Below are 13,609 nucleotides of genomic sequence, written 5' to 3' on the forward strand. Positions count from 1 at the left end.
GGGTTATTTTTTTCCTTTTAAATTGTCAGCAAACTGTTGCCAAAAGCCACATAATGAGAAAGTACTGACAAATTCCTTACGTTATCAAAATTAAATTATCAGCCTTCCACACACTCAATACAAGCTCATCATTTTTTTCTGTTTGTGGCCAGTTTGGGGAAAAAAATCATTAAAGTGTCTGACAAAAACTGGCAAAAGCTGAAGATATATAGAACACAGGGTCACCCTCAATGATTTACATGCCCTATTTGGCTTAGGCATGGCAAAAGTCCCAGAACAGTGTGTGATGTTTTCAAGACCACAGTAACACCTAGACATAATAGAGAGAGTTAGCTGAAAGCTGTACTCATTTGAGCATTCTCGAGTATCAGATGACAAGAAACATTTCTAGCTATGTATGTAGCCAAAATGCAATTAATATAAAGTTGTTTTTTTTACTTAAAATCAGTACTTTGCATCCACCTGCAGCTGGCCACCAAATAGTTGTAAAGTTACTACTTAAAAAATAAAAAACAAAACACTGTCAATATTTGGCCTAATGGCAAGTCCTAAACTACTTTCCAACCTGTTTTAATTTTGCTTTTAATAACCTGCTTTTAAACATCATTTCTAATTATCTTGATTCTTTATCTTTATCATCTTGATTATCCTTTGCTAATTTCATATCCTCATATATAATTACTACTTGAGATAAGTATATGAAAACATCTTCTTAAGTCCTTTGTCCTTCAGATCTTACAGTGTGAACCTTGTTCTAAGATGGGTCTTATCAAAACAACTTTAAAAGAGATCTCCTGTGGTCGATAGATAAATGAAATCATAGAAGCAATACCTTTCATATATCCACAAGACAAATTGCATTTCAGATCATTTTTATAATTGAGATTCTTTCCATTAGCATGCTCATAATCAGAAAGGCTAATATTTTACAAGAAGCACTGTGGTGTTTCTTCAAATCGGAATACAGCTTCTCTGTACTGTATACCACCTAAGTGATTTAAGGAATGGACTGCAACATTTATTTAGAGGGCGAGAAAAGTGACAATGCAATTAAAAGGAATTATTTGAGTGAAGCAAAGCAGGACTTTTAACTTCCTAAATCTCTACAACTGTTGTACATCTTTCATCTGCGATCAGAGCTGGGCAAAAGGTTTCCCAGCCAAAACTTGTCTTTGTTGTACATTGTTATAAATAAAGACACATTGGACCCAATTCAGCATTGCCCTACAACTGGTGGTGTAATTTACACCTCTGCAGAGTAGAGTCAAATGCTACCACTCTGATTTGGTAGCACTCTACATTCAACTTTGCATTCACTTTGCAGAGGTATAAATTATAACACAAGTTGCCCGAAAATAGTGAATTGGGCCCTGTGTGTTCTTACTTCCATGTCCACATCAGGCACTTCCCAGCTGATATTTACTGCTCTGATGGGCTATATCATAGAATCATAGAAGATTAGGGTTGGAAGAGACCTCAGGAGGTCATCTAGTCCAACCCTGTGCTCAAAGCAGGACCAACACCAACTAAATCATCCCAGGCAGCGCTTTGTCAAGCTAGGCTTCAAAAACCTCTAAGAATAGAGATTCCACCACCTCCCTAGGTGACCCATTCCAGTGCTTCACCACCCTCCTATAATATCCAACCTAGATTTCCCCCACTGCAACTTGAGACCATTGCTGCTTGTTCTGTCATCTGCCACCACTGAGAACAGCCTAGCTCCATTCTCTTTGGAACTGACTGTACCAGCAGGGCTGCTGATGGGTTCGGGTCAAAAGGGGCAGCTGCCTCGGAGCCTGGTGATTTAAAATGGCCCCAGGCTACCGGCCCCCACAGCCGCTACCCCGGGGCTCCAGCAGCAATTTAAAGGGCCTAGGGCTCCCAGCTGCCGCTGCCACACCTGCCGTCAGAGCCCCAGGCCCTTTAAATTGCCAACGAAGCCCCGGGCGGCACAGGCAGGGCAGCGCTGAAGGCCTGGCTGGGGGCGGATTTGGCCCCAGCCCTGCCCCTTCCACCCAAGGCCCTGCCCCTTCCGGGGGCCCAGAGCCACCACACCCCACCTTGCCCGGGACCCCAGCCGCCCTGCATACCAGTAAGTCATTTAAGTTACTTTCATCCCTGAAGCTGCTGACTCGAAGCAGTTGCCCGGGCTCACAGCCTTTCCTCCAATCAACCACTCAAGGCCCACCTGGAACGAAGCACTCCCAATTCACATTTTTCAAACAAACACACACACAATCAAGCAGTCCCTGCAAGTAGCACCAGATGCACAGCAGACAGACACTATAGGGTGAGAAAATCTCTCAGACCATTTGGTGTTTTGAAGATCACCTTTAGACTCAGATGTGAATAGAAAACTTTAGAAAAGATTTAACCAAAAACCAACCTCAAAACGTTAAAAAATGGGGCTTTCCCAACAAGTGTCAAATTGATGGGGCCAGATTTTTAGTCATCCTGTAAAACTGAGCCTGCTATACTTGTTGGCACAGTAGATACTGCACACAAATGTGCTATTCTGCCTGGGCAAAGGAATAAGTGTGCAAATATTGTGGGAGCAGGTGTGAAGGCCAGTTGAAAATATAGCTCATGATGTTTATCTTAATGCATCTCTACCATCATAGAAACCACTTCTTCTCCATAAATAGCCTATTTGGAGCAGAGAAGTACATCCCCTACATCAGTAGGTAAATTGAGCAAGAAAACAAAATATCTATTTTAAAAGAAAGTGTGATCTTATGAGAAGAACTAAAAGATAGTCCGTGATCCAAATACGTATCTGCTGTGGTTAAAATTTATAAATTGTACCATCTCTCTTTACAAGTCACTCCAGGAGAATACTCTGTGGTCCAGTATTGCTAAGTAACCTTGCTTGTCAGCAGCAGCCATTCCAGTAGTAAGCAATGGCCAGCTTCAAAAATCATTTTTTTGTATTCTATAACTCATTTCTTTAAAAATAATACTGAATATTTTACTATGAGTAATCTGATTCATTGCCAGATGTCAGCTATTGAACACACAGAATTTTTTCCCCAGATTAAATAGAACATGTCCAGTATGTGTTATTTTTCTTCTTTTCCTACCTATTTTATCTTTGATCAAATATTTTTATTTTGTTATCACAAACTTATCCCTCTCAGAAACATCTCTTTAATTACTGATTTTTAAATGGTCTCCAAGTTACTATTCCTTTTTCTTTTTAGTGACTTTAGGTGACTTCCCAATAATATTGTATTATTTGTAATAAATTCTGTATGTCAATAACATGTTTCTACTTTCTACTATGTGATTTCATAAGAGCAGTATTAGATGTTAAACAGGAGTATTTTTCAGCTGAACTGACTACTTGGTGACTTTGTCACTTTGTCTATTTCAAATGCAATTGTCTGTAGCAGGCTCTAGGTGCTTTAAAACACCTTCTGCATTTCAAAAATCTCTTAGCCCCAACCATGATTAAAATAATTGGCAAACTTAATACCTCTGCAACACATTAGATTCCAAGTATTTTTGCAAAAATTGTGTTTGTTTTGCCAAGTTCCATAATTTTATTAAATAAGCAAAAAAACAGCTTTTCAAGCTGGTGAAGATAGAAGTAGGGCAGGTGGCTCAGATAAAAAGCGGTTTCTATTGAATAAAACCTCAGACTTTTTACACAGTAGAACATATTACGTTATTTGCTTTTAACCCATTTTTGTCAGCTAGCTCAACCATCTAGCACCTTAGGCCCCAGACTTGCAATCAGATCCACACAGGAGGACTTTCTCACCTGCAGAGTGCCCCATTACATTGATTGAAGCTCTGTATAAACTAGGGTTGCCAATTTTGGTTGGATGTATTCCTGGGTTTTTCATCACATGACACAAATCTTTAGTTAAAGATTAATCTTTAATTCCTACAGACTGCAGGACAGTCCTGGAGGGTTGGCAACCCTAGTATGAGCACAAAGGCCCACTCACACAGATCTGATTGCTAGTTCAGGCCTCAGTTCTTGAGTCAGGATCAAAGCCATATTCCACGAGTTGTCCCATCCGCCCCCAAAACTGACAACTACTTGCAGAGTAAAAATGCTGAGGAGTAATATTGTAATCTGGCCTTTTGTGAATCTGATGAAATAATGATTTTTTTCACCAGAAATACAAGTTTTTTCTCTATATATCCATGTTATACCTCTCTCTCTCACTCACACACACACACAGTGATTTTGTGTCCATATACAGACCTATACATCTTAAGAGAATCTGAGCACTGAAGTAAAAGGCACCCATCCTGTTTTCCTTTACATTGGTGTAAATCAGGAGTAGCGCTATTGAACTCAGTAGCATAACCCAGTTTAAAAATCAGTAAGAGGAAAGAACCAGGTCCAATGGCTTTTGCTGGTACAAAGCACATCTTAGTATTTGGCTCAAAAAGCCTACACAATGTTACCCTCTTCCACTGCGGGTGGGGGTAGGTGTCGGGCAGAACCCATCATGTAAGAGTGTAGCTACTGACTCAGACTTTTACCTCAAAGTGGTATTGCTGATCTCATATCCAGCTATGATGTTCTGCTAAGATGGATAACGATTAGAAAAGAGCCGGTGATTAGTCAGAGCCTACCTATCCTGAAACTCAGATGTAGATATTGGAACAGATGCCTGTCCATGAAACAACAGCCATCATACATTTTCTTGAGTGTACAGCAGTGGTCTCCAAAATGGGGTGCGCAAGACCATCCCTGGGGGTGCGCAGCAGGAGGAGCGCTACCCAAGGAGCACCGCCGGCACGGCAGCAGCAGCGCTCCTGGACCTTTGACCTTCGGCGGCATGCCGGCGGCACCTCTCTTTTTCTGGCTTCCCTAGAGCTGGCCCTGGGGGTGCGTGATCCGAGAAGTTTGGAGACCACTGGTGTAGAGAAGTTTCTTATAACTGTGGACTTCCCTTCTCCCTACCTCTGCTTTACTGACTTTTTCCCTCTTTAAAAAAAGAAGAAGAAAAAAGACTTCTGGATTCAGCCACCATAATGGCTTGATATTAAAATATACGTTAATCCTTGAAGTGGCTTTTGCTGAAGTTTGCCAGCACCACCACATAGGGATGCCACCATCAGGCCAAGCAAAAAGTGAAGTGAACTCCATCAATTAATTGCAAACATATGAAATGGGAAATGACTGTCTAGGAAGCAGTACTGCAGAAAGGGATCTGGGGGTCATAGAGGATCACAAGCTAAATATGAGTGAACAGTGTAACACTGTTGCAAAAAAAATAAGCAAACATTTTGGGATGTATTAGCAAGAGTGTTGTAAGCAAGACACAAGAAGTAATTCTTCCGCTCTACTCCGGGCTGATTAGGCCTCAACTGAAGTACTATGTCCAGTTCTGGGTGCCACATTTCAGTAAAGATGTGGACAAATTGGAGAAAGTCCAGAGAAGAGCAACAAAAAAATGATTAAAAGTCTAGAAAACATGACCTATGAGGGAAGATTGAAAAAAATTGGTTTGTTTAGTCTGGAGAAGAGAAGACTGAGAGGCGACATAACAGTTTTCAAGTACATAAAAGATTATTACAAGGAGGAGGGAGAAAAATTGTTCTTCTTAACCTCTGAGGATAGGACAAGAAATTGCAGCAAGGGCAGTTTAGATTGGACATTAGGAAAAACTTCCTGTCAGGGTGGTTAAGCACTGGAATAAATTGTCTTGGGAGGTTGTGGAATGTCCATCACCAGAGGTTTTTCACAGCAGATGAGACAAATACCTGTCACAGATAGTCTAGATAATACTTAGTCCTGCCATGAGGTCAGGGGACTGAACTAGATGACCTCTTGAGGTCTCTTCCAGTCCTATGAGTCTATGCTTTGTTCATCCCTTACATCATGAAATGCATCTTCTCAAATTATAGTTGAAACTGAGTAGGGCAACTGAGATCTCCCATCCTTCTGACAGCTGGGAAGGAATGTTTTTTCCACCCTGCACTGGTTACTGGAAATACAAGACACTCTCTCACTGTCCAAACTCTCTAGCCTATTACCCTTTCTTCTAGTGGCCAGGAGGAGTGTATCTTTCCCCTTGTAGAAAGGGATTTCTTTTGGATGGGAGGGGGACTTTTTCCTTTCTCATTGCTTTGTAGATTAACTCAAATAACACCAATCAATTGCAAAGCTTAGCAGCAAATTGAAAATCAGTAATGGAACACTGCAATTGATTCTTCGTATTAGGAGCCAAGAATCATGCGTAATGTAACAAGTATTGTTAATTGCTTAGCTGCTGTCATTTAAACAGGTTTTGTAGATATTTAAAATGCATGGCAGGACAGTACATTGAATACTTTATCAACCTCTCTGTAACAGGAGCTTTCCTGTAAGTAGCACAGCAATTTTCATACGGCATTGCATGAAACAATTCAGGATGTCAGTATTCAGTGAATTCCACTATATCCAAGTACCACTTTATTTCATTATCTTTTTATACATTATATTTTAAAAGGTACTCAATTACAAAAACACCACACACTTTTTTCTGAAAATGTTTTACTTCTTATTGTTAAACGTAAGGCCCAAAAGAATTATAACTGAAAAACATTAGAGGAAAAATATTTTTCCTCTGTTTTTTTTTTCCAGTTTGTTACCTTTGTGCATTTCAGAGTACTATATGTGGTCAGCGTATTTGTTTTCTTCTCCCTAGCCATTCAGTCTGTCAGTTTCCCTTCTTGCTTCTGTTGCTTTCACACAACCAAGGGAAAAAATCATTTATGATAAAGGAAATGGGATTGTAAAAGCACAATGTTTAGCAAAAATAAAACCTGTGACTGAATTCATATTTTTTAAATCAGTTAATTTCACATTTGTTGTGGGGAGCCTTTTAATATCATAACAATTGTATGTATGTGTAATACAGGTTATGTGATATCGAATCTATCTTAACAAAACATAATATTTCTACATATAGTTCAAATTTTCAAATGAAGTAGTTGGTGTTAGGGGGTTTATCCCTTCACCCACTTACTTCCCTGGTCCTTCTCGCATGAACAGAGAGCAATAATACCTGAAGTCCAAAGGTACAAACAATTCGATGTTTATTGGGGTGAACTTCCAGCAAGCATGATTCCAGTTTCCTTCTTTAGTGTCCCCCTTCCCAGCTCTGACACCACAGAGGCTTACCTGTGTCCCTGTTCCCATTCCCCCCCTTAGCAAAACACGATTCCAATTTCCCCACCCCCATTCAGTTCCCATTCCCTCCCTTAACAAAACATTATTCCAATTTCCCCACCCCCATTCCATTCCCATTCCCTCCCTTAGCAAAACATGATTCCAATTTCCCCACCCCCCACTCACTTCCTGATTGACTGCAGACTATATTGTAAAACTTGAGTTCTGCTTAGCTATACCTTAACCAATCATTTTCCTGAAATTTAACTAACCAATCCTAACATATTGTAACATGATTATGTAACTAATTATATCCCACCACCTTAATTAGTTTACACCCAGCAAAATTAATTATACAGCAGACAGAAACACTCATAGAACAAGACAGGGACCATGCAAATAAACAATAGCAAAGTGGGAACTATAATGACAAAACAATACAGAAGTGAGGATTTCACATCCCATCTATTGATAGGTGAGTTCTTGCCAGACAGGATGCTATGGAACTAAGTTTTCTTTTACATCTTCTAGGCACTTCCCTTTCTCTGGAGGCGATAGGCATTATCAGGACAGGATTGTATTCCTAACAGCCCAATAGCACCTTATTTCAATGTGACTAGTTTGGAATGTGAGGATGTGACCGTTCGCTTCCCAGCTTATGGCTGCCTCTGCTGCTTAGCCAGAGGCCTTAGCCTAAGAACAGGGCCTCAGACTGTCACAGTAAGAGAAGGCTCTTACATCGGCAGACAGTGATTTTGATTCTTTCTTTTATACTGCTATAACTAGCCAAGTGATAAGAATACACCTAAATTCTTAGAGTATAGGCCTTTACAGACAGGCCTGAATATCTATATCCTAACAGTTGGTAGGAACAAAGCAGAGTTTTAAAATAGCTGTTGAATGTCAAGAATGTAACACTGAAGGACTGCAACTATTGCTAATTCATATTACTAGAAGTGGACTGAGGTGATGACTGTTTAATGAATATATATTAAATGGATTTCTTTATGTAGACATATAGACTTCAGGTGATGTAACTTAGTCTTTAATTACACAAAGCACCAGATTCTGCTATTCTTATGCATATTAATAATTTACACCATACCTAGAACTATTTAAACCAATGGGACTATTTGCACATTACTCAACAACATTTTGTTTTGAAGACTATGTTATATTAACGATAGATAAGCCAAAGAGACAGCATGTGGATCTTGACCAGGTTTAGGCCAAGTTCAAGGACGAATGAAGTATACAGTCAGCTGGAGTCTGATGATACCAAAAAATTTCTGAGAGTTATCATAAGATGTTGAAAAATGGAGGAAATCCCAAAAGACGAGCTATTCTCATAAGGATCTCTGCCATCTTGGGAAGAATGGCCATTCTCAAACAATTTGAAGTGCATCCAAATAAGAACCACACTTATTCTGGTTTTGGATCTGACCTAGAACCATTGAAGCAGGTTAGGTGATGAAGACCAGAGCTGGGATTCTTGAAGGTGCTAAGGGGATGTAACCACCCAACTCCCATTGGAAAAATGAAAAGTTAATGAGATTTGGCCTTTCCCATGCCCGCCCTAGAATCTTACCTTTCTGAAATTTGAAAGAGATCCAATTTTGGATCACTCAAATGTCCACTTTTTAAATTTATGATATATTATTTGATATTTTTATTCCTATCAAAATCAGAACTGTATAAACACACAAAGTGGTCTTTTACCTTCCAGTTTGGAAGAATCAGTGTTTGAATTTGGGTGTGGAAGGAAAGGATGTTTCAGCTTCATAAAGTTATGGATTGTGTTGAACAGAAATGTATTGTTGGCTGCATAGTTCTCTATCTAGGCATTCATAACATGCTCATCATTAGAGTGCTTGAGTGCAAACATGTTTGCAGAAACCATTAAGGGACTGATTCTGCCACCCCTATTCAGGACATTACTCCTTCTGAAATCAATGGGATTATTTATAGGTAAAATATTGTTTGACCTAGGGCTGGAAAAATTTGGCCCCAAATTTGTAAGTCAAAGTTTTAAAAGAAATTGTTACAGAAATAGTTTATGTTCAGCAAGAAAAATACACTACCAGCTTTAAAAGGAAGTTGGATGCAAGTTTATCAGAAAGCATGTTTTCCCCTAAAACTGTACATAAACGGAAATCCATATGGCAAGATGGGTGGGTGTCTTTAAAGGGCTCTCTTGTTCCAAACTGGGGTGTATACTTTGTAATGAGAAAGTTTTCAAAACTAGTAACTTTCTGTTTAATATTAAAAAGCATCTGAAGGAGAAATATTTTAAATCACATTAAACTGTAAATATACTGTAAATTATCAGAGCTATGGTTGGCATACATTTAAATAGTTACACATTTTTATGATTGCTTCTTCATCCTTTCTGTATATTAGTCCCTTCTGAGCACAACTGAAAGGTTTAGATTTATCTGCTAGGGGCAAAACTGTCTTATGAATATTGGAAATCCACACTTTAAATTTACTCTTATTCTCCCACAGGAAATGGTCAGCCTGATTTCATTTTATATGAATTTAAAGATTAGGTAAACTGCAAAGGACATAGTTAATGGAATTCCAGCATTTGCCAAAAAGTATTTGGAAATCTCAGTGATGAGTAGACTTTCTTTTTAGACCTTAAGGCCAGATCCTTAGCTGGTGCAAGTCAGCATAGCTCCAGTGAAGTCAAGGGAGCTACACTGATTTACACTAGTTGAGTCTTTAGTCTTTAAACTCCAGTCTTTAGCAAGTATATTTTGAAATAGCTGGATTTTTTCCAAATATTGCTCATAACTGATATGGGAGCTTTACTCTTTTTTTAACTGACATTCTGTTATTTTCCTCAGTCAAAATGCCTTTCAGGATTGACAGTATTTAGAGCAGAAAACTGTCACTGATGACTCAGAATATCAGCGGAAAATTAGACAAGAAATGTCACATTTTGGGAGGGAGTCTATCTTCAAAGTTAGAAGCAGCTCAATTCTCTTTTCAGGAGCAAATCAGTGCTTTTCCTTGCCTGCCTTCACCTTCATATTAGTCACTCTTTACTTGGCATCATAGCATTCACCCAACATGCCATCTTTAATCCACAAAATATTATTGATAGCAAGAAATTGCAAAGAGCAGCAAGACCTGCTTAAACTCAGCTAGTAATAAAACCAAGACTTCTAAAAGAAAACTATATGCAGAGTAAATATATTTTACATATGGGTTAGATCATCTACTCTGTGTGGGATATGCCCAGGCCAGCTGAGGATGGGGCGTGCAGAGACGAATCTAAACTATTTACATACTACTGTGATCTTGGCCGTTGGCTGGGGATCTGCCAGTTCTCTGGGAACAGACTACCCACCTACCCCAGACGCGAACAAGTTATTTTGCCAGACAGGGGACAACAAGGCCAAGACATTCTAACTATCACACCTTTGTTCCTGGAATACCCACTATTCTAAGGGTCAGGAGCAGGCAGACATACAGGTCCAACACAGGCTCTATGCCACCAGGGATTTGCTTGACATAAAGAGAATCCTTATGATACCAGTTAAACTGGTTTCTAGTACTGTAAAGCAGCCCAAGCAGACCCACACATCAGGGCTATTATAGTAAGGTCCAAAGTCTCATGACAGCCCTATGGGGTAGTTAAGTACTGTTATATGTAGTTTACGGAAGGGTAATTTGAAGCACAGGTTGATTTCAACTCCTGGTGTGGAGGTGACAGGAGTTGCATATTACTACCCTTCCCAGGTTTTCACCAGGAGAGGGAAGTGTATCTTAGGGTCTGGACTGCAGGAGAACTCTGCTAGGGGAGGCTGACTTGGGGGTGCATTAAATCAACTCATTAATGCACATCTTGACTATGTCATCTGTCCCTGAACTATCCTGCTATCTTTTGGGGATGCTCTGTATAGCTGCAGCCCTCCTGGTGGCCCTGAAGTTACAGGTACCCATATACTGCACCACTATAACCCCTCTTTCTCCACAGCCTCCAGCATCAGTTAGGCTTTCTGATGCACAGGTCTCTGCAACCTAAGATACCAGCACCACAGGGTTAGATGTATCAGGGATCAGTATGCTCGCTATTGCAAATTCCAGCGGTTTCTCAAGTGGCCCTTGTTACCTCCTTCTCCTGGGGCTAATTAGACAGAATTTATAAACTACAGCAACTCACACCACCTCTTTAAACTGCTGCTATTCGTACTTTGCTACTATACTGACCTTTTGGCAAGTGCTAAGCATGGAACATTTCAGCCTCAAAAATGAATTGATGTGGAATGTTAGAAGTCTGTGAGATTTTGCAACCACTACCCTATCAGACCCTGCTGGCACAGCTACTATAAATTCATAATTGTATTAGCAAAAAGAAAAAGAGGACTTGTGGCACCTTAGAGACTAACCAATTTATTTGAGCATAAGCTTTCGTGAGCTACAGCTCACTTCATCGGATGCATACTGTGGAAAATACAGAAGATGTTTTTATACACACAGACCACGAAAAAATCGGTGTTTATCACTACAAAAGGTTTTCTCTCCCCCTACCCCACTCTCCTGCTGGTAATAGCTTATCTAAAGTGATCACTCTCTTTACAATGTGTATGATAATCAAGGTGGGCCATTTCCAGCACAAATCCAGGTTCCCTCCTCCCCAAAACCCACTCTCCTGTTGGTAATAGCTTATCTAAAGTGATCACTCTCCTTACAATAAAAAGAAAAGGAGTACTTGTGGCACCTTAGAGACTAACCAATTTATTTGAGCATGAGCTTCAGTGAGCTGTAGCTCACGAAAGCTCATGCTCAAATAAATTGGTTAGTCTCTAAGGTGCCACAAGTACTCCTTTTCTTTTTGTGAATACAGACTAACACGGCTGTTACTCTGAAACCTCTCCTTACAATGTGTATGATAACCAAGGTGGGCCATTCCCAGCACAAATCTAGGGTTTAACAAGAACGTCTGAGGAACAGTGGGGGGGGGAAGGAATAAACAAGGGGATATAGGTTACTTTTTATAATGAATCAACCATTCCCAGTCTCTATTCAAGCCTAAGTTAATTGTATCCAATTTGCAAATTAATTCCAATTCAGCAGTCTCTCGTTGGAGTCTGTTTTCGAAGTTTTTTTGTTGAAGGATAGTCACTTTGAGATCAGAAATCGAGTGACCAGAGAGATTGAAGTGTTCTCCGACTGGTTTATGAATGTTATAATTCTTGACATCTGATTTGTGTCCATTTATTCTTTTACGTAGAGATTGTCCAGTTTGCCCAATGTACATGGCAGAGGGGCATTGCTGGCACATGATGGCATATATCACATTGGTGGATGTGCAGGTGAACGAGTCTCTGATAGTGTGGCTGATGTTATTAGGCCCTGTGATGGTGTCCCCTGAATAGATATGTGGGCACAGTTGGCAACAGGCTTTGTTGCAAGGATAGGTTCCTGGGTTGGTTGCTGGTGAGTATTCGCTTCCCCCACTGTTCCTCAGACGTTCTTGTTAAACCCTGGATTTGTGCTGGAAATGGCCCACCTTAGTTATACACATTGTAAGGAGAGTGATCACTTTAGATAAGCTATTACCAACAGGAGAGTGGGATTTGGGGGCGGGGGGGGGGGGGAGAAAACCTGGATTTGTGCTGGAAATGGCCCACCTTGATTATCATACACATTGTAAAGAGAGTGATCACTTTAGATAAGCTATTACCAGCAGGAGAGTGGGGTAGGGGGAGAGAAAACCTTTTGTAGTGATAAACACCGATTTTTCATGGTCTGTGTGTATAAAAACATCTTCTGTATTTTCCACAGTATGCATCCGATGAAGTGAGCTGTAGCTCACGAAAGCTTATGCTCAAATAAATTGGTTAGTCTCTAAGGTGCCACAAGTACTCCTTTTCTTTTTGCGAATACAGACTAACACGGCTGTTACTCTGAAACCTATAATTTTATTAGTGTTAGGCAGACTGTTAACATGAGCAAGTTCAACACTTTTTAGATTTAGTCTGGTATTTAAATAATAGTACAAGCAGTCTGATGACAAGTCTGCCAAAACAGACTTAATTAACCATCTATTATTTCCAAGGTTCTTATCTGCCTAATTTCAAAAATAAAATACTTCATGCACTAGACAGCAGTTTTGTAATTTAAAATGTTTTAAAAGAAAGAGACTGGATATTTTTAGATGAGTTCACTCCAGATGGCTTGTTAGTGCTATACGGTCTATAAATTTAGAGCAAAAGGGATATCAAATTAAATTGAAAAAATAATCCAAATAATACTGATTCTATATGTGCAAGCAAACTCATTCAAGGGCAGTTAAGTGCACTTCCATTTTATTCACATGCCTGTTAGCAAGAAATATTAGTAGCAGTGTACCATTTTTATTGGCATGCCACACTATGCAACTGGAGTCTGTACTGAGATCACTGGAGCAAAAGCAAAATCGGAGTCAGCCTTTGCAAATTAGGATGCCCTAAAAATACAAGAGAAAATCTCTAGAATATG

This window comes from Lepidochelys olivacea, assembly GCF_965140295.1.
Source record: "Lepidochelys olivacea isolate rLepOli2 genome assembly, chromosome: 6".
Classification (NCBI taxonomy): Eukaryota; Metazoa; Chordata; order Testudines; family Cheloniidae; genus Lepidochelys; species Lepidochelys olivacea.